This window comes from Anabrus simplex, chromosome 1 (genome assembly GCF_040414725.1).
Source record: "Anabrus simplex isolate iqAnaSimp1 chromosome 1, ASM4041472v1, whole genome shotgun sequence".
NCBI classification, from domain to species: domain Eukaryota; kingdom Metazoa; phylum Arthropoda; class Insecta; order Orthoptera; family Tettigoniidae; genus Anabrus; species Anabrus simplex.
The window spans coordinates 425,934,627-425,958,503 of record NC_090265.1 but is presented as its reverse complement, the minus strand read 5'-3'; positions in this window follow the sequence as shown (position 1 = coordinate 425,958,503).

Sequence of the window (23,877 nt, the reverse complement as noted above, 5' to 3'; positions counted from 1 at the left end):
CACGTCTAATGATGGAGTGTAATTTTTTTCAATGGAGCACTCGGTCTGCTAGTGCGAATAAAGAATCCTTACAACGGGTATTACAAACTGAAAATATCTTAATCGCAGCTACCTCAGAGACATGGTTTCGACAACGAACAGTTACATTTCCAGACTACCATGTACTTTGCCATAACCGCGAAGACTTATATGGTGGATCAGAATTATTAATTACGAGTACAATTACCTTTACAGAGGCTGTTATAGATACTACACAAATAGACAGTCTTCAAGCAGTGGCAGCTCGGTTCGCATACATAACCAAAACATCACAATCGTCTCTATATATTGCCCTCCAAGGACAGTCATCACTTTACGATAGTGGTTTTATCTTACTCGCAATCTACAGCCTGGGTATTCCTTCTGCGAAGACTTCAACACTCACAATACTATGTGGGGACGTACAATAAATGACATTTATGGAGATACTATTTTGCAAATTCTAGATAAATACAACCTATATATTGAATGACGGTTCCCTACACTTCTACCTATACCTAGACACAGACCATCAGCCGCCGACTTATCCTTTTGCTCAGCAGCAACAATATCTACTGACTTTTTCTGAAAGACGTTATCTTATCCTTTAGGTTCAAATCACTACGGGATCTTAATTTCCTGCAATGATCCCCATCTCTCTACCCCACATAAGCCGGCATTGAAATGGAATGTTACAAAAGTTGACTGGTTGAAATATACACTAGTGTCCGAAAGTTAAGCATACTTTAGAGTAAGCAAGTAAAAGAAAATACAGTAGGCCGCAAATCGCACGACAAATGCATCTACCAATCTTACGCGTTCGCTCTGTATAGGAAATTAGTGTTCCCTGCTCTTTGAATAACGATGTAACCACAAGGTAAATACAGCCAGTGCCTGCGCCCCATATTCCTTCAGTCGTGCTTGCCGTGTTATAGTGTGCGGAGTGTAGCCTCGTGGTGAACGTGACAACATAATGGCACAATGACGCCATTTGGACCCAGTTTTGCAGGGTAGAATACGCGGCCGCCTGGAAGCAGGCCAGACACCTATCGAAGTCGCCGTATCCTTGAATGTGCCACGAAGTGTCATTTCCTGGCTTTGGAGACGATTTCGAAACAGAGGAGATATTATTCGTAGGCCAGTACCCGGTCTACCAATGGTAACCACCGCACAGCAGGACCGATATCTGGCCTTAAACGCCCGACGAAATAGGAGTGCATCTGACAGACAATTGTCGGCGGAGCTTGCAGCCGTCTCTGGGTTTGCCTTTTCCCAGCAAACTGTGTACCACATCCTCAGAACAGCAAGGCTGTTTACCCGACGTCCAGCGGTGTGCGTCCCGTTCACTCCAGCAGAGACGGGCCCGTTTACTCTGGAGCCGTCAACATCGAAACTGGACCATGAATGAATGGAGGCATGTGCTCTTCAAAGATTAATTCCGCTCCAGTTTGCAAAACGACTCCCGTCGCACATTAATCTGGAGAGAACTGGGTAGCCGATACAACCACACGAACATCGTGGAACGGGACCAGTATGGTGCTGGCGACATCATGGTTTGGGCCAGAATCATGTTGAATGGCCGTACGGACCTTCACATCTTCATGGGTGGACCGAGGAATACTGTTAACGCTCGGAGATACAGGGATGAGGTACTGCGACCACATGTTCGACTCTTCAGAGGTGCGGTTGTTTCAGACTTCCTTGTAATGGACAATACTGCCCGGCCGCACCGCGCTGATCTGGTGGATGAATTTCTGGCTGGGGAAGACATTCATCGCATGGACTGGCCAGTGAGGTCTGCGGATCTGAATCCTACAGAACATGCCTGGTATGCATTGGGGAGGTGAATTGCATCTCGTTAGACTCCACCAAGGACCCTCCAAGACCTTCGCATTGCCCGTTCGGAGGAATGGGATCGACTGCCACAAGAGCTCTTGTATCATCAGATAGAGGGCATGCCACGTCGCTGCGAAGGATGTGTGGCCATTAGTGGTAACCATACACCCTATTAACAGCATATTTTGTTGTGGAAGACATTACCAAGTTTTGTTGGCTGTTGTCAAAGGTGTACCTTAACTATCAGAACCTTTCCGACACTGTTTTTTTGGACAAGTTGTGTGAGTCAGTTTCCGCTTGTTCAGCAATCCGTCTGATATTCCTATCAGGCGGTATGGCCTCTTTTAGTGATTATGATTAACTTTTGGACGCTAGTGCAGTAGAAGAATAGAATAATTCATTCCTACAGTACCCAAACACGAAATAGTTCTTATCAGATACCATATTTTTCTAAACATTCTAAACGAAGCAGCATCAGTAGCGATACCACAGAGAAAACCTAGAGATCCTACGAAGGACCAGTCTAATCCATGGTGGAATCAGGAATACTCCCGTATGATTGCTAAGAGGAAACAAGCCTTCACCCGACTGAAACGTGAAATAACATGGAACAAATATCTCATTTACAAGAACACAGACGCCCAAGTTAAATGTTTCCTAAAGCATAGGAAGAATTCGGCGTGGAAAACCTACTGTGAAAAACTGTCAACTGATACCCCTTATCGCAGGTTTAGCCAAAAGTTAATAAAATGAGGAAGAAGTCTCCACAGGTATTAGCTCTCCGCGACTGGATTGAAGACATTTCGAATTTGATCGCTCCACCGACCACATCGTTCGAAAGATTACATTCGTCACCTTCTAATCAGCGGACATCCTATATGTGCCTTATTACATCACCATTCACATTCCGTGAATTAGAATTGGTCTTGAAGGCATCCACTACTTGAAGATGTCTAACCTCGGTCGCCCATGGTAATCAAATCAAAAGACCTGCAGCTGGCGAGACGAACATGTCCTCGGACACTCCCGGCACTAAATCCCTACGCCATTTCATTTTTTTACCTCCCTCGGTGTGTCAAAGAGATCCTTCTCCATCTCTTCAACGACATATGGAAGGAAAGTGACTTTCCAACAGATTGGACTACTCAAATAATAGTTTCAATTCTGAAACCAGGGATAGATCCCAACGATCCATCATCCTATCGTCCTAAAGTACTATCATCCTGCATCGCTAAGACTTTTGAAAGGATCTTGAAACTTCAGCTTGAATGGTGGATGGAACACCACGCAGCCCTTTCAACGACGCAGGTCTGCAGGGAATGGTCTGAGTACTGGAAAATGTCACAGTTTGCAGGAGGAAAGCGCTATGATGAAATTCAGACCAGCATACCAACGCAAATATGGTTCAAGAAATTGAAACTAACACGCAGACACCTTTCATCTTTAATTGGAATGCGCCTGGGGCATGTATGCTATCCAAGTCATCACAGGATCAAAGGCTTTGACAGCCCTCACTACCCAGAAGACCCTGGAGAAATAGCGACTTGAAACACATCATACTGTCCTGTAAGAAGTACTCCCAACAACAGAACCATCTGTACTCTTCTTCTTTGGTGAATTTAAATACCCCACTGCCAATTTCAGTTGCCATCCTATTATCAAACCTTACTCCACAATTATGCGCTGTAATTTGTTAATATTTATCAGACTGTAATATTAATTTATAAGATATGATTTTTTCTTTTCAACCACGAAATATAGTACTATAAATGTATGCTTACTCTGTAAATGCTGGCCGCATGGTCTTCCAAGTCCTAATGCCAATATTAAAAAAAACAGAGAGGACGTCTGTTCCTCTCATAACTGACACCCGAACAGATTATTTCTATGCGTGGTTATCGTGTGAGTAGCAAAGAAGCGACCGTGTAGTTTTACGTGACTTTTGAAATCGCGATCATAGCCACGGGACCATAAGTTTTAGGTGGAATCCGAACTACAGGGAGTATTGTTTACAGCAGTATTTTTGAGGTGCGTATACAGACAAATATGGAGTAGTGGAAAAGCCTTGGTCATCGCCCTGCGGAGTTGTGCTGTTAGGGCACGGAGTGACAAGTCGTCAAGGTTCCTCCAAGACTCAACAATATGCATACAAATGAGAGCTTTGTCATGCACAGATATGCAAAGAGAAGGGAAGTAAGAGTAAACATCTGTCTGTTCCTCTCAAAGTGACATACTTATGTTCAAGTTCATGAAGGTTTACCGACGTTGTTTCAATGTTCAACTAATGTACGGTGCTAGTGTTCAGGATTCCCAAATTAGTGAGCATTACTAGAAAAATAAATCACTTAATAATGTGCCCATTTTTTGCGTATACCTGCGAAGACAGTCAGACAGTGATGGCCCGTCCTAATGAAAATGTGTAGGATTCCATTTCAGCTTTTCATATTAAAATCAGTATTAAAAGTAGTCACACCTTGCTCGATAGCTGCAGTCGCTTAATTGCGGCCAGTGTCCAGTATTCGCGAGATAGTGGGTTCGAACCCCACTGTCGGCAGCCTTGAAGATGGTTTTGCGTGGTTTCCCAATTTCACACCAGGCAAATGCTGCGGCTGTACCTTAATTAAGGCCACAGCCGCTTCCTTCCCATTCCTAGCTCCTTCCTGTCTCATCGTCGCCATAAGATCTGCCTGTGTCGGTGCGACGTAAAGCAACTTGCAGACAAAGTAGTCATCTTTAAAAAAACATTTCTCAATTTTAAGATTAAATTAGCACCCTTTAGCGCGACAGCCTTGGACTACCGAGCGACCGCTGCTCACTCCAAAGACTTGCAATTAGGAGGTGACGCGTGGTCGGCGCAACGAATCTTCTAGGCCGTTATTCTTGGCTTTCTAGACCGGGGCAGCTAACTCACCGTCAGATAGCTCATCAATTGTTTTCATGTAGGCTGAGTGGACCTCGAAGCAGCCCACAGTTCTAGGTACAAATACACGACCTGGCCAGGAATCAACCAGGGGCATCCAGGTAAGAGGCAGGCGAGGCCGTCAGATATTCAATGAAGTTTCATAAAGCTGACCATGCTTATTAGCACTTTTTAAAATCTGCTTTACGTCGCAGCGACATAGACAGATCTTATGGCGACGATGGTATGGAAAGCGACCGTAGCCTTAATTAAGGTAGATCCCCAGCATTTGCCTGGTGTGAAAATGGAAAACCACGAAAAACAAGCTTCAGGGCTGTCGACATGGGGGTTCGAACATTGCACAGTTTGAGTAGTCAAAGGTTTTGCACACAGAATGACAAACATTATAGCAACAACAATACAACTTCAGAATTACAGTTAGGACTATCTGAATACTGGTGAAAATGAAGGTGTGTATATAACGCAATAGGTATGGATTTTTGGCGGAATGCTCAGAGTCGCGACCTTCAATTCAGGGGTTCTGTGCTCATTTCTCAGCCGGGTCCGGGATTTTAGTGACATCTGGTTAATTCGTCCAACTTGATGAGAGAGTGTTTGTATTTTTTTCAATATATAAATCTTCATGTACACGAAATATACCACACTACCAACATTCACAGAAGCACGCAGTCTTGAATATATTCATCCACAAAGGGTTGATGTAAGGTAGGATATTCGACCGCAAACAAGGGCCAAGTACAGAAATGTGCACATATACAACCCAACGAGAAAGAGGGAAAAGCCGAGAAAGAAGACGAAATAAAGCAATAATTGCGAGTGATTTAAAAATGAATGCTATGTTTGTTTACTTAATTATATTTGCAAATGAAGCTTACATTTTTCATTATGTGCCACCTGATGTGATTGAAGTAAAGGAAACTCTAGTTTGTCAATTTTTAAACACAACATATGCCTGTGTTGGACGGAATAATATATTTAGGCTACTATGTAGAACTTGATTTGAATAAAATGCTCAAAGCGGTATTAAGGGAAATTTTGTTGAGGCAATAACGATCTTGTAATTGAAATAGGATAGACCTAGGGTTTATTGAAGACGCATCTCAAAGAGAGAGAGTTCTAATTGGGCCGAACCACCTGACTTAGGAATCCTCCAAGACACAGCAATAAGCATACAAATGGAGGCTTTGTTATGCACAGATATGCAAAAGAGGACGGCAGCAAGTACAAACACCTTTCTATTGCTCTCGACATCCGTAATGGGGAGGAGAGCATAGACGCAATGAAATAGAACCTTTACAGTACAAGAGGAAATACGAAACGAGCTAATTTTCGATCTCGGTAAACTACAGTTTGAAAACCAGGAGACTTTAATTTACTATACTTTTTATGGACTCTTTTGTGAAAACGCATACATAAAGTTCTTGTAGTAGTAAAAATCAAAACGAAATAAAGAAAACGATCAAAAACAACGGGAACTCGTAAATGTTAGATGTTTTGGAAAATACACGTATTATTATCATTGTTATTATTATTATTATTTAATGACTTTCCACAATTACTTGGAGTCCGCATTATATGGAGATTGTCTAACTTTACGACCGGATGCCCTCCTTAATATCAACCATATAAGGAGAAACCCATTCAAAACTGTGCGTCTCTGTGGTGGGTTTTAGTGTGACGAGTCGATGTGTGCCAATTAAGAGGATCGCATTAAGATTAACACAAACACTCAGTCTCCGAACCAGAAGAGTAAGTCCTTGCCGGGTTGGGAATGGAAATTGAGGCCCTCTGAACCGAAGGCCGCTATGTTGATCATTTAAGCAAGTAGCCCGCGTTTAAGAAAATACTGGGTGACCCAAAATTTTGACGACGCAATACTTCACGGAATATTGGAGGTAGAGAGGTAATAATTGACGCACATGATTGGTATGGCATGGGGTTTTATTGATAACAAAATAATGTACACAAAATGACAAATCGTATAGTGAAAATTGAAAACCACGGAAAACCATATCACGGGCTACCGACACAGTGGGGTTCATGCAGATTCATTATTTGCCTAGTGTGAAAATGGGAAATCGAGGAAAAGCACCGCGTAGCCACCTGACACGGTTAAGGTATTTTCACTACCAACTTGTTTTGATGTTTGTACTTTAGTTCCTAGTTTCATTATCCAGTATTTGCCTTTGCAGTTTATTCTCTTCAGTGTATTTCATGTTCATTAACTTGTTTCTGGCGATGTATTAACACGAGGATGCACTGATTCAGTTTTATTTTCCAGCCGGAGTAACTAAACTGTTCCGTGAAACATAGAAAGCACTTTCTATTCAAAATGAGGCGAGGCTTTGCCTCTGCTACTATACCACATAATGAAATGAGTCAAAGGCAGACAGTATATCGAGCAGAACTGAGACACACTCTTTGATGACCAATGTATACATTTTCTCTTTAAATTCATTAAGTTATGCTTGAAAGTGGTCAGCAATACACATCTATTCAATTATACTTGAAATTTTCCAATGAACTGATAAGTAGATTATGAAATCAATTTACAGATATTAAAATAGCATGCAAATAAAACAGATATAGACTGTTTTGGCTGAAAGCAACGGTCAAAGAATCAGAGCGTTATTACTGTCAGTCTCTTTCAATTCTTCGTAGAGCGTATAATGAGCAGCAGATAACTAAATAAATTACCAATTCATCAGAAAAGTTCCAGAGATGAATTAAATCATAAGCTATTAGCAATAAATAGTATTTTTAATACGTAAATGCATGCGCTGAATTGACTGCCATCGTTTAACTTTGGGAATCCTTACACTGAAAACAGTCCTAATATTAAATATCACAGTATTTTGACAGCTTCGGCTGGAACATTCCAGCACTTTCCGACGATAAATTATTATTATTATTATTATTATTATTATTATTATTATTATTATTATTATTATTATTATCATCATCATCATGAGTTGGCTACGTGGTATCGGTCTTATTGCTGTAAGCTTGCACGTAGGAGATTGTGTGTTCCAATGCGATCATCGGCAGCCTTGAAGACTGTGTTTCATGGTTCCCAATTTTCGTATGAGGCAAATGCTGGGTTATACCTAGGTTCAGGCCACGACCGTTACTTTTCCAGTCCTACACTTCCATTCACGAGAGTCACCGAAAACCTACGTGTGTCAGATGGAGGTTAAAGTAGTATGACGACGAAGATAATAATAATAATAATAATAATAATAATAATAATAATAATAATAATAATAATAATAATAATAATAATAATTTACAAAATGATGCACCGTAATTTCAATGCAATATTTGAAGACATATCGATGTACCATAATTTTCGTTATTTAATTTTATGTAGGAGCATAACTCAAAGATTTGAATGTTTTACGGATAACGGTAATAATTATCTGCAACTGAAGAATCGAATTCGATAATTGAACATGTTCTCTAAGACGGAGTTTACGTGAAGTAGAGCGCACAGCTTGATTTATAATCCTCAACAAGTATGGATTTCAAGAACAGCACGTGGGTATCTGTGCTTTCTCCACTGAACTATAATAAGGAATAACAATGATATCCTGTATCTACGCTATCGGAATGACCTTAAATATCAAACAGTTCCCAGTCTTGCAAGGAGACACTTCATTTGGACCGGCCATCACCGTCTGTTATGCTTCAGCATTGCCGACAGCAAAGGAACTGATACCTACTGGGTTGCCTAAAATGCTGCAACCACCAAGACAGGAGTGTAGTGCATAACAATATTATATATTCTTGCACTTGCCGGGGAGATATTTTACGAAATACATTTTGCCCTTATCTTCAATAACACAACGTCAAGCCATGACTAACATATTATATGAAACATATTAAAGAACATGGGGCATCGGGGTTGTTCTTCCGTCATTCTATCTCGGTTCTTTGACGGTGTATTTGGAAAACGTATGACAGCCTATATATCGCAATGATTAACCAACAGGATAGCCACTGTTTCCATGAACTAAACACGTTCTCCTGAATCCTTACGTCTACAATGATACAAGGTTATCCACGTAGGATTATGGGTATGTTACATAGAATAACTTTCCTAACATAACGGAATTAATAAAGTCAATTGGTAAAGTATGTACTGAACAAATGTATATTTAAGAGTAAAGAAATATTTTGTCACAAAAGACCATACACAGGACGAGAAGTACAAAGTTTCATGCTGATTTTTCCGTGCAAGATATCACTCAGTTTTTGCGTCAGTTAGTGTGCCGTACACATTTATTCAAACTTAAAAATGCAACTTAATTTGGAACATAATTTGGCTTTACGTTGTATTAATATAACATGGTGACAAGATTTTGTCCGTGTGATAATCTTTTATAGGTAACCAAGCCACTTCCAAGCATCTGGGGAGACACGGGATCTTTGGGATCAGCTGAACCTGCAACAGAAATCAATGCCCTGAAGATGGTTTTCCGTGGTTTCCCATTTTCACACCAGGCAAATGCTGCGGCTGTACCTTAATTATGGCCACGGCCGCTTCCTTCCACTTCCTAGGCCTTTCCTATCCCATCGTCGCCATAAGACATATCTGTGTCGGTGCGACGTAAAGCAAATAGCAAAAAAAAAGTTCTTAAGGGGCATAGAGTTAACAACTCGTGATCAGTACCCACGTTAGGGACTGTCAAATTCTTCTTGGTATGTACGAATATGGCTTTGATTTTACTATTAGTAACGGTATTACACAATTAGTGTTACACTACTACTTGTATTATCATACATGTACCACCTTCAATACGCTTGTGAGTGAAATAATTCTTTGCTCCACAAGTGAAGTACAAGCGTAAGCGAGTTTTCTAATCATACGAGAGTATAACTCCTTTACCAGTGAGCCGCACACATAAATTTATACTACTTTCATTTAAATCTAATACAAATGCGCAATATGAAGACATTACAACACACGGTGATCAAATCATGAGGTTATAGGTCAGCTGTCAACAGTTGCTAGGTTGATAATCCTCACGAGAAGACCTACTCACTTTCACTTCCAAAGATGACGCAAGAGTGTTGATATAAAGAGACAGTATAATATAACTGAATTTCTCAGCAACGAGACTGTAACAAATCATTCATTAATGAAAACTTAAGATGGCCTTAGAGCATTCATAGGCCTAATAAACATTGCGCATATGGATTGGCCCTGTTTTACGGCAGGATGCCCTTCCTGACGCCAACCCTATGTGAAGGGTTGTAATCGCTATTACGTGTTTCTGTGGTAGTTGGTAGTGCGGTGTGTTGTTTGTAGATGAAGAGTAAAGTGTTGGGACAAACTCAAACACCCAATCCCCGAGGCGGAAGAATTAATCACACGTGATTAAAATCTCAGAACCGGCCGGGAATCGAACTTTGGACTCTCTCAACCGATGGCCACAATGCTGACTATTCACCCAAGGAGCCGGACTCATCAATAACAACGAATAAATATAAGATATTGTTGTGTGTGGTGTAAGATAAATTAGGATATGTAGTAGAATAAATATGACTATGAGAACTACGCCGACAGAAGCCTTGACACTTTACTAGACCTCTCATTACTAAGCAATTTCATAAAAGGACAGGATAGAATGAGTTCATACAGATTGGCACAATCAGAGTGCTGAAATGCACAAAGACCCAATCTAGGACACAGTAAAATTAACAGAGTAATAGCAGAGGAAGTTCTACGCATGGCTTCTGATCATATGATAGCAGAGTACAACTTCGAAAAAAAAATGAAGACTGGGATATCAACAAATGGAATACTGCAAAGAGAAGATATAGTGTGGTGGACTGATGGCTCAAAGACTGGGGATGGCTCAGGAGGAGGAATCAACGGGGAAGACCTGAGATATAAATCCAGATGAGCCTGGGCAAACACACTAGTCTTTCAAGTGGAAGTGATACCTATCAAAACATGTCGAAGAAAATACGAAAATGAACTATAGGAATAAGAACATTTTCATTTTTACGGACAGTCAAGCGGCCATTAAGGTACTACTGTAGAGGCAGTCCGGATAATATCCAGAATTGTCTGGCATTCACTTCTCCTGAAGCTCTCAAAGTACAACATTGTCAAAATAATATGGGTACCAGGGCATGCAGGTATAGAAGGAAATGAAAAGGCAGATAAACTGGCCAGGAAAGGGGCAGAAACACATTTTGTTGGCCCAGAACCTGTATGTGGGATTTACTATGGACAGCCCCGACACTACATAGGAAAATGGGTACAAAAGAAAAAATGGAGAACTGGAAAAATACCCCAGGATGCAGGCTTGCAAAGGAACTGATAAAAGGACCAAACAAGAAGCATGCAAAAAGAACTCTTGAAACTCATCAGGGAAAATATAAGATGGACAGTAGGACTGTTGACAGGACACTGCTATCTGAAAAAACATATACACAGAATTGGAGTAATAAGAGACAATATATGTAGGCAATGCAATGAAGCAGAGGAATCAGCCGAACACATACTTTTCGAATGTGAGGCGCTGGGTAGCATCAGACTCTCCACTCTAGGACTACCAGCAAGAAGACCCAATAAGAACGACCTGCAGCTTTGTGAAGGGAGCATGTATATCCAGGTGGGAAAATGAAAATGAATGAAAAACATGGTAGCAAAAGATCTTAGAGGTCGACGCTAATTAGGAACTAATATTTGGAGGCCCCATGAAGAAAAGAAGAAAAAGAATAAATGTGATATAATAGGACTCCTTCGCTGAATGGTCAACGTCGGGGGCTTCGGTTCGATGTTACGGGTAGTGCAAGGTGCGATGTTTCATTGTGGACGGGACTTTAATGAGAAGTTTCGAACGATGTCACTAGATTATCGTGTGTTAGCTCTATCGATATTTGGTGGTAGGATTAAGAGTTCGCCGGGCGAGTTAGCCGTGCGTAAGAGGCGCTTAGCTGTGAGCTTGCATCCGGGAGATAGTGTGTTCGAACCCCACTGTCGGCAGCCCTGAAGATGGTTTTCCATGGTTTCGCATTTTCACACCAGGAAAGTGCTGGGGCTGTACTTTACTTAAGACCACGGCATCACAGTATGTAACTCTCATAACATATTCTGTGACATGACGTATGGTGTGATTGACCATATAGTGTCGCTGGATGGAATGAAGCTCAATTAATTGCGGTGGGGGGCAGTGTAACGTGGAGGAGCGACGGGTCGCAGCGGATAGCAGCACGTAGCGTAATAAGAGCGGCCCGCCACATTTCAAATTCCATTAAGCACGACCTCCATCAAGCGGACGAGGTTACGTGATGCGTGTACTCTACCTGCTAGCACGACTCACTGAAAACTTAGCCACGAACGTCTTGGATTCGAAGTACGGGATAGAGCGGCCCTTGTAAGGTAGCCGTTTCCTAATTTGGATCGGCCAGCGTGTTCTCTCATACTCCACATCCCTGAATGTACTGTATAGATTGCATTCTGTTAATATATATATATTGCTAATTGCTTTACGTCTCACCGACACAGATAGGTCTTATGGCGACAATGGGACAGGGAAGGCCTAGGAGTGGAAAGGAAGCGGCCGTGGCCTTAATTAAGGTACAGCCCCAGCATTCGCCTGGTGTGAAAATGGGAAACCACGGAAAACCATCTTCAGGGCTGCCGACAGTGGGGTTCGAACCTACTATCTCCCGAATACTGGATACTGGCCGCACTTAAGCGACTGCAGCTATCAAGCTCGGTAATTTATTATTATTATTATTATTATTATTATTATTATTATTATTATTATTATTATTATTATTATTATTATTAATCCCTGTTTCGATTCTCGGCTGGGTCGGGTATTTTTATTGCGTATGGTTAATTCTTCTAACTCAGGGACTGGGTATTTGTGTTCGTCTCAATACACATCTCTTCATGTAGGGCCTAAAGTCAACACACCACAATTACCAACCACCAGAGAAACTTGGAATTATAATATCCCCCGCATATGGATGGCGTCAGGAAGGGCATCCGGCACAAAATTTGGCCCAAATGCACGCTAAGTGCTGGAACACAAGACGACTGAGAATACAGCGAGATGGAGAAGGAGAAGATTATAAATACCAATAATGGCGGTTGCTGAATACTCTCAGCGTGACCAGTACATTTTTGTGAAGTAGAGTGCTAGCCTTACACGCAGTTACAGTTAAAGCAATATAACGCCTTCCTATTCAGAACAACACCGTTCTGTACTAGGCATTTGTCGCTGGGTAAAACAGACTAAACTCTCTTCTTTTACTTGTCCGGCTACATTCTTCAAACACAAATCATTTGGTAGAGTAATTATTTCGAGTTCAGCTGAACGACTTTATTCGTTAAAATTTTCTTCAAATATTATGCACAATTCTTGAAGTTTACTGCACGTTATATAAACACGAAATGAACTGATCCACAGATTCTAGATCTATTTGAAGCCGAAGAACCGGATTTCGAACTCTTCTTAATATTTCTCAACATTGCTATTTCTCGGCTATCTGCCTGAAATGACCTGGCGATTGACACGTTGCCGACCCCTGACATAGGGGAACCATGTTTACTAATCCGTACTTGCAATTGCAGAGCCCTCTTTTCTCCGTGACCTCAGAGGAGAAAATCGTCCGACCTCGAATACGACTTTTTTCATGACGACGGTTTCAAATCGTTTCACTAATCGTAAAGCATTCCCAGAGTTCAATTCCCTAATACGAAACAACCGCAATAGTATCATTACTCGTGATAAGAGATCCTTGCCAGCCGAGCTGCGTAGCTTAGATAGTAAAGCTGGAGTTGGCGAGATCGATCCCCGTTCAGTCCGATGGCACTTGAAGGTGCTCATATATTGAACATGCTGTTGGTAGATTCACCGCCGTAAACGAAATCCCCCGGGACAACATTCCGGCACTTTGGCGCCTCCGAAAACCGAAAATAGTATTGGTACGTAAAGCTATTATTATTATTATTATTATTATTATTATTATTATTATTATTATTATTATTAGCTTTCTTAAGAAAAGAACAAACATTGATATCGGAATCAGAAATATGTTTTTGAAGACTTTCGTGTGGAGCGTGGCATTGTATGGAAGTGAAACATGGACGATAACTAGCTCAGAAAGAAAGAGAACAGCTTTTGAAATGTGGTGTTACAGAAGAATGATGAAGGTGAGATGGATAGATCGAATCACGAATGAAGAGACACTGAATCGAATTGGTGAGAGGAGATCGATTTGGCTAAATTTGACGAGAAGAACAGATAGAATGGTAGGACACATCTTAAGACACCCAGGGCTTGTTCAGTTGGTTTTTGAAGGAAGTGTAGGTGGTAAGAACGGTAGGGGTAGACCAAGGTATGAATATGATAAGCAGATTAGAGCAGATGTAGGATGCAATAGTTACGTAGAATGAAAAGATTAGCACAGGTGGTATGGAGTGCTGCATCAAACCAGTCTATGGACTGATGACTCAAACACAACACACATTATTATTATTATTGTTATTATTATTATTATTATTATTATTATTATTATTATTATTATTATTATTATTATTATTATTATTATTATATGATTGCTAGGAGTTTACAACTCTTTCATGTGAAGGTTGTTATTTATGAAATAGTTGTCAATGTCTGCAAATCCTAAAAAAATACCCTGTGTATGGCGGTCGCACTTCTGTTTTGCTGTATACACACTTCTCCTTTCCTTTACATCCAACTACGCATGCTACACATGCTTTAACACGTGGTAGAAGCAACGCGGGGCTCGCGTCCAATTTCAGTGCACTAACTTAAAGACGTGTGTGTCAAACAAGGCAAACCTCTTGCCGGGGTTGCGGAGATTACCCTCGATACACTAATGATTTATCCTCCCCCTCACCAACCCTCTCTGCTATGGAATTCACTTGTAAGCATGTACATCATATTAACACATATGTTCTCTCATAATTTGGAAGCGAAGAATTTTGTACATATTGCTCATTATTATTATTATTATTATTATTATTATTATTATTACTGAACTCGGAATGGCAATAAACAAATCGAACGAGCTGGCTATGTGGTGTTCTGTAAGTCACGTAGCTGTGACCTTGCATTCGGAAGATAGCGGGTTCGAATTCCATCGTCGGCAGCCCTGAAGTGGTTTTTTGGTGGTATCCCATTTCCACACCAAGAAAGCTGAGAACGTGCCTTAATTAAAGCCACGCTCGCTTTTTTCTCACTGCACACCCTTTCATACTGCATTGTCACGATAAGAGCTATCTGTGCCGGTGCGAGAAAAACATTTATCTAGTTGCTTTACGTCGCACCGACACAGTTAGGTCTTATGGCGAGGATGGGGCAGGAAAGGGCTACAAGTGGGAAGGAAGCCGCCGTGGCCTTAATTAATGTACAGCCCCAGCATTTGCCTGGTGTGAAAATGGGAAACCACTTAAGAGGATCTTCAGGGCTGCCGCCAGTGGGGGTCTAACCCACTATCTCCCGGATGCAAGCTCAAAGCTGCGCGCCCCTAACCGCACGTCCAGCTTGCCCGGTACACATTCAGTACTACCACTGACATCATCTGTTACTACTACTACTACTACTACTACTACTACTACTACTACTACTACTACGTTTGAGAGAAATGTACGACTTTTCTGAATCCGGACTGACTAGCCTTTTGCATCGGAAAGCTATCCTTTTCATATCCCATCGTCGTCGCCATAAGAGGCCTCGTTGTCACCGAAATGCCTTACGAACAAATACAGGTTTAGCCAATGGACACAAGATTTAAAATTGAAAAAATATTCCCGTCGTATGGACCACACAAATGAACCTCACACCCAACGTTTAATAATCACAAAACTCAGCACTCATCCTTGAAAATGGCAAGCTCACAGTGGCAGTGCTGTAGTAGGTGGTGGTGTATTCATTACAACATATCGATCAGCAGAATTTTTCCCATTCGACATGTAGAGAGGCGGGACTCGTGGTTTATATGTGGTAGAATTCCAATTGCGGCGTGATCGTGAATTATCACACACAGCGAAAGTACTGCCGGGCTTCAAAAATCTACGATCATTTCCCTGCGGAAGTCTGTGTACCAAAGTACCTGTCAGCAGTGTGTAAAACTCAATGGTGTGAAAATTCTCGTAAAGAAGTTTATGGCTACTTCTGTATTCTACATTGGAATACACTATGGAATTTATTAAACGTCAAACTATTTCATCCTGTTTCAAAAACAAAGTATACAATGAATTTATATTCAAGCATTATGCACATCGACGGTTCCGATAGAGTATGTTGTTCTCTTTTCCAATGCACTTTCGGAAAGTAGAAAGTTGCAAACGGTCAACAAAGACAATTTTGTAATTTAAACCAGAATAATAGTGTATTTGATATCTTGAACAAAGATACTCAGTGTAAAACATCATTAAGTTTTTTGACAAAAAAATCTATCCCATGACATGTAATCACTATCTGATCAATATATACTATTGTTATTTTTGCAATTGTAACTCTATGTAATCAATGTAATTATTCCTTTATGCATAATTAAGAATGTTGCGATATGACTTTCTAAGTTAAAGCGACAATAAACTTTTTTTAAAGCTGCAATAAAGTATGAAGGCTTTCACGGGCGGTGTCAATATAATAAAAATCTTCCGGGCTGTTATGCCGTGGTCCACTCCTCTCGCTTCTCACAGACGTTTTGACTACTGCTGCGGTAGTCATCTTCTGTGGCGTCGTGTATCGCTCTCCTGTATCGCGCTGGAGACTGCAATAATCGCTACATAACATGAAGGTCAATGGTCAGAATAGTCTATTATTACTATCTGTTCCGGAATAGCTCTTCTATCTACAAAGGAATAACAGCTTTCTTATATATCTTAAGAAAGCGTTCAGTAAAACATACATAACGTGGAATCGAGCATAGAAAACGGTGCTAGCATATTAATGCAGGAGTTAGTATATTCAAACCATATATTGCACTGTAAGCACTCGCCAATGATAGCTTATTCAGTGGAACGAAAATCACCGTTTACGATCATCTTGTGCCAAGTATGAGACAAATTCAATGAAAATAGCACTGATATACAGGAAAAGGAGAAACTTCCTCTCTAGCCACATCGCGAATATTCCGGTACTCATCACCCGAGCAACAAAAAGGTGGCTAGCCGCGAACAGTCAGTGCTGGTTGTTCAGTCGTCAGACTGGATCGCCAGTGTCCCAACGGAGTATGAACGTGGAATCGTTGTTGTTGTTGTTGTTGTTGTTGGGCTCGAGTGTCGAGCAACGTGTTGCAGTACTGAGTACGGAGTAGTGCTTTGGAGTACTGTGTGTGTGTGTGTGTGTGTGTGTGTAGTACCGTGGAGTTTATACCACCACAGTAACAAGCAATACTGAATACTTCCTTTCAAATAAGGATGACGTCAAGAAAGGCACCCGGTCGTAAAACAGGGCTAAATCGATACTAAGTACCGACACAAGTAATTGAGAAAATGCCAAGATGAAGATGAGAAGGAAAAGAAGAAGATACAAATGACTTAATCATGTATTTATTGATGTATAACCCCTACCTAATGTTCAAAACAAATGACTTACTGATGCAACGGCCTTACATAATGTGCGACAGTTAAACGCAATGATGACATCGTTGTATTTATTGATGCACAAACGTACATTTTTTCGGGGCAGTTTACAGAACATTTTCAAAAATCCCACCCCCGACTTCACTGTACATTTCAGCCCTCTTGGCAATACTGCGTGTATCTCGTGGGGGATCGCTTGGCGTTCTTTTATAAGGGCAGAACTATGCATAATGCGAGCGGAACAGTGTTGTGAGTAGAATACTGGAGCTGTGTTAACTGCCGCCGTTGTGAATAGTATTGTCCTGTTGTTTAGCGCTGTTGCTCTTTGGTTGTCATTCCTAAGTAGTTCACTATGTTCGACTTCGTGTCGTTGGCTTCGGGCACATAAAGTAGAAGTTTCTAACGTCCTTCCAGAAGGATCACTCTGTTCTGGGAGTCTGCTGGCTGTATGCCGCAGATGGTTTTTCGAGTCTGGATTGATAGAGCCTTCCCTTCTTTGTTTAAATCTGCCATGCGGACGCTGACCTTCAATATTATGGTGGCAAGATATGTTAAAGAATACATCAGGTGCTGCACTCAAGCCGTGCCTAAACCATCGTAACCGCCCTCCTCACATGGCCAAACTGTCTTCTGAAAACGTCGTTGCAAATATGGTCACCCCCAGTGTGCTAAGAACTTTTTGCATCCCAATACGGGAACACGATGCTCAGTAGTTTTATTTGTAGGCCAAGACTCCGTTCCACAGAACGCTGAAGGGTGGACGACAGTTCTATAGATCTTTGATTTGAGATGGATAGCAATCTTCAGGTCAGTTCCTGTCTCATTCATTCTTGCTTGCTAGTCACCATCAGTACTACCGTCACTCTGCAACATCCAAGTCCCGGAACAGATAGGTCTTTGTCAAATTTCTGTTGTTGACTTGGATGGTACTAGCTGCTAGGCTTGTCTCTCTATATACTAACTTTTCGGGATATTAATACGGAGTCCAGACTGCGAACGTTGTCTCAGTCCACACCTGCATTTACTGCTCCACTTTTTTTCTGGTGTCTAGAGGACTGGTGACAGTGTAGAACCGCAGTAAAAGTGAACTTTCATGGGGAGGCCACTAGACATACCAACTAAGTAACTCATCATTCTAGAAGGATAGGTAATATTAAAAAGGAAATTCATTAATTATCTTGGGACATATTTCCTGATTTATATAACATATATATTTTGTCTTTTTCAACAACTACACTGTTTTCGTCCGTCGCGTCTGTTGCGTAAGAAATGCAGCTGCGAAGTTTTATAGCAAAACATATTTCAGGATTATGCGAGTTAGAGAGCAAGTTTATTATTATTATTGTTACCGTGTGTTGGTGGATCAGCAGAGGTGAAAGAAGGTGCGGGCAGGAATGGGTCTAACTACAAGTCCGAAAGATGAATTTAAAATTTAAATAAAGGTTATATTTTCAATAGACAACAAGGTTTAACAATTTTCACTAGGTGAAATAACAATGAATATTCAGGTACAATAATAATTTTACAAGCGAAAACACAAGTTAAGGGGTCTTTACAAATCCTGGGCTTCGAGCCCCAATTTGACAATCCTTGAGCTCTCGGCTCACAACCACAAATTACCAAAGGGCAGAAAACCCCTAATTACATGGAGCACTTGCTCCCACCTTCACATCTCAAACCTCTCTGAGGCACCTTTCAATATACCAGAAAGAGGTGACCCGCTATCAAGCGTCCAAGCCCATTAAAGGCAACAACCAACATTACTATCAACTGCCTCAAGGCACACCTATCAAGAAACAGGGGTACCTAGTACCCAATCTACTGGGCCTTCGTGGAAAGGAACAGATTAATTAAATGGCCCCACAAAAAATCAAGATGAATGGAGGCGTGTACTTGCACTCCTACAAGAAAGCTTGTTAAAACCTAAGTGGCGTTAAGCCGATACACAGGGTCTATTCCCACACTATAGAGGTGACTCGTATAAGAAAAATAATTTAACACATTAATGGAGAGAAGAAAATCGGTTATGAAAACAGTCACCTCAAATCCAAATTGAAGGGGAGCTCGAGAGGGTAAAGCACTCTCTATCCCCGATTTACAGTTAAAGTAATAAGAAAATGTTTACATAAGCCGGCACTAAGTTACATTTTTATACAGGTAGAATACATTGAAAAGGTTTCGAACCTTCCCAGGGGGTTAAACTGCTGACCAAGAAAGAAATAAAAATGTTAAAAGGCCATTACCTTTGCAGAAGAGCTGCTGCTCGAAGGAAGACGCGCAACCCGCCCCCTGCTATACTTCCATACACTAAACTAGATGTTGTTGAAGTGGCGACGAGCCATGAAAATCAGCAGTTTTTAAACCCTCATGGAAGATTCGAGACCTTTCATCAATAATTAAGACACACCCACAAGCGTTTATTGGTTGCCCAAAATTTACACATTAAAATTGGAGAAGAAGGACACTATTGGTCCAAAATTAATTAAAGAAATTCGGGATTGGCTAAGTTCGAAACTGGCGGAAAGAAAATATTAATATTGCCAACCCAACAACGAAAGAACGAAATTTAGTATAAAGACAACAATATATGAATACAAAATATCTTCAAGAAACGTTCCTTCACTTCGCACCAGGGTGCATGATCATAGTTTTTGGTAGAGACATCTGTGAGAGAATGTCCACACTTCTTGATAATTAGTAAACAAAAACAATTCGAAATTAATACAGTGACATCTTCAGATAAACGGTTGAATTAATTCAGTTTAAAAGTTCAGAGTTTCAGCTGTAGAGGAGTAATTTAAGGCGGAAAATTCAAATATGCGGCGTATAGGTGTACCAACCGGTACAATGATTATTATTATTATTATTATTATTATTATTATTATTATTATTATTATTATTATTATTATTATTATTGTTATTATTATTATTCACCGTAATCACTGTACTCGCAGCACTTTCTGACTGACGATTTCCAACCAACCATATTTTCACCAAGGTGACCGGATCTTGAGGTTGAAGCTTTAATCGTCTGTTGAAATACTATTACGCCTTCTACATTCGAGCACGTTGTCGTTGTATGTTCATTATATATGGTTACTAAAAATAGGCGCATGGTATTGTGTTTTACTCGCATTTAATATTTTATCATACTTTTTTCTATTGGCTTTTACATCGCACCGATACAGATAGGTCTTATGGCGACGATGGGACAAGAAGGAAGCGGCCGTGACCTTAAGGAACAGCCCCAGCATTCGCCTGGTGTGAAAATGGGAAACAACGGAAAACAATCTACAGGGCTGCTGACAGTGGGGTTCGAACCCACTATTTCCCGAATACTGGATACTGGCAACACTTAAGCGACTACAGCTATCGAGCTCGGTGTCAGGCAGTTTTAATCATCATCAAATTATAATTTACCTTCCACGTTGTTACAAGTCCTGTGGATACCACAACAGACGTTAACCGATATTTATAGTTTCAACTGTTTCAGATAAAACTATACCTGCGAGAAACTTATATAAGTCCATGCGCTCATTTTTGAGCGACTGTACAAGTAACCGTAGTTTTGAAAATATTACAATATTCTTTATTAAAGCGACTCCTACTTGAACTGAGCTAATCGGTCTTCCTAGTCAGTTAAAGTCGATTTTCGTCTTGATCAAGAATAACGTAATATCTGCACATAAAGTACATAGAATAACGATGACTCAACGCGGACGAAGAACGTAATAATAAATTGGAATCCCGGCAGATCTATAAATGAAATGTCTAAAAATTAAATTACGTCTCAGTAAAACCGAAGATCCTGTAGCCAACTGTATAATGACAATGCTATTACTAACTTACAGTTCTTGACACAAAAACTGACCAGATTTTTGAGCGGAAGAATCAGCGTCAGACTGTGTATCTCGTCCCTTATTGTGGTCTTTCGTAATAAAATGCCGTACTCGTCAATACAGAGTGGTCGAAAACAACATTATCCGGGTATATGAGCGTTAGTGTTTTGGTCACCCTAATAAATAACTTTAAAATATAATTCTATAACCCGCACCATTGCAATTTTATGAGGTGCTGAAGTTGGCCAATCATATCGCTTCGCTAGCGAGTTCAAAATGGGCTTTGCGATACGATGTTGCTAAATCTACACGTGGCTTTAGACCGTCTTGAGAGCACCAATCGAAGAAAGCTTGCGTTGCAATGCGAGCCAAGTGCACGCCTGCTGAACGAACACTTCCGTAAATAAGCGATGACCGAACTGCAGCCGATGCTGAGCTTTTTCCCTTTCTTTTTAAGGGATCGATTTGATGGGAGCACCAGGATGGTTTCCGAGGGTTATCTGAAGAGTCAGGGAAAATCGATTTTTACCTGTACTGGCAGGTTGAAAAAAATCACTATATCCTGCCTGAAGGGACTGACTGGTCAGAACTGAAATCCCCTCATCGCTGGGGTGGTGGTAGCACTAATGGTCCCTTTAGAATTTTGATTGCGAGTTAATGTTGGGTGTTAGTAATTCGGAAAACGCCGAAAGTTATAAAGGAGCCAGAGCCCCCTACACTTGAAGCGAGTATTGGGTTTCCTGGTCCTGATGCCCTCGTCGATCGACTGGGAGATATCGAAATTACTCTTTTACAAATTATTTATCAGTATGACCAACCCTCTAACGTTCATATACCCCGTTCACGTTGTTTCCGACCACCCTGTATACGTTTGTCCCATAAGCACATTGTCGAAAAACTGCGCGTCTGTCTGGAAAGTGACAAGCAGATTTTACGGCAATTTGGGGTGCATATTATCGTTTACACTCGTTCACTCTATGGCTAAATGGTTAGCGTACTGGTCTTTGGTCACAGGGGTATCGGGTTCGATTCCCGGCAGGGTCGGGAATTTTAACCACCGTTGGTTAATTACGCTGGCACGGGGGTTGGATGTATGTGTGTATCGTCTTCATCATTTCATCCTCATCACGACGCGCAGGTCGCCTACAGGAGTCAAATCAAAAGACCTGCACCTGGCGAGGCGAACTTGTCCTCGGACATTCCCGGCAATAAAAGCCATACGCCATTTAATTTCATTTATTGACGAAATGTAGAGCAACATGCCAAGAAATATCTCAATGTGCTCTTTCCTCTTCGTCGTGCTTGTACGCGGGATCTTAACCTCCTCAGCCCATGGCTTTCTGTGTCAAGAGGTGCAAAATAGCCAGCTTGCTTGCCTGCTTTTAGATGTTTATCATAGTATAAACCATTAAATACGTAAGTGAAATGAAATATAAAATGTTATCAAACTGAAGAAATGGTGATCACCATGTAACTGAAATATATTACGAGATAATTCAGACGTTGACAACTTCCCTTTCCCCACATATCATATACCAGCGTCGCCCTAATAATAGTTCCAATCGTGTAAATTTGGTCTACTGTGGTTCTTGTATTTATTTTTGGATAAGTTACTTCTTTCATAATAACAATAATATTAATATTAATAATAATAACAATGATAAATTGTTTCGTCCCACTAACTACTTTCGACGGATTCTGGGGGTGCCGAGGTGCCGGAATTTTGTTCCGCAGGAGTTCTTTTATGTGCCAGTAAATCAACCAACATGAGGCTGACGTATTTGAGCACCTTCAAATACCAACGAACTGAAGCAGGATGGAACCTGTCAAGTTTGGGTCAGAAGACCAGCTCCTCAACCGTCCGAGCCGTTCAATTTGGCAGGTTACTTATTTAGGTAGAGAAATGAAATTCTGTAAAAATAAATATATATAACAATTATTTAATATAGCAAGAACTGATTTAAATTTTATTTTCATCTCACAGTTCTTAAAAACATCTAATTACATTATGTTATTAAAAATATCTGAATTTAATCAAAAAACATCTCTTAACTATACAAACCCGTGGTATTTACTTTCACTGTCCTAATGAGAAAGATAAGACTGTTTGTCCTTAATAATTTCATGGTAACCTTGGTATTATTTTAAAGAATGCAACAGGTATTTTTTCTGTGTTGAGATTAGCTCTCTACCTTCACTTTTTTAAACCTATTGCAGAAGAATCACATTCACACAAGTACGTGGTACTGAACGGAATCGAAGGACGGAATGCTCTCTTGCTGATCACCTACATTCATTTTTACTACTGCACTAACTCTATCAATGACTTCCCTCTGTAAGTGGGGACGATAGAATAACACCCACGGTCCCCCCCTGCCTGTCGTAAGAGGCGACTAAAATGGGCCCCAGGGGCTCTGAAATTGGAAGTGTGGGTTGGCGACCACGGGGTCCTTAGCTAAGTCCTGCCATTGCTTCCACTTACATGTGCCAGGCTCCTCATTTTCATCTATCATATTCGACCTTCCCTGGTCAACTGTAGTATTACTGTACGTATGGACGCCTAGGGAGTCTTTCGTTTTCACGCCCTTCGTGGGGCTTTGTCTTTCTCTGACCGATATCTTCATTTTTTCCACTCTGATCGGTGTTATACAGAGGACGGTTACATAGCTGTACTT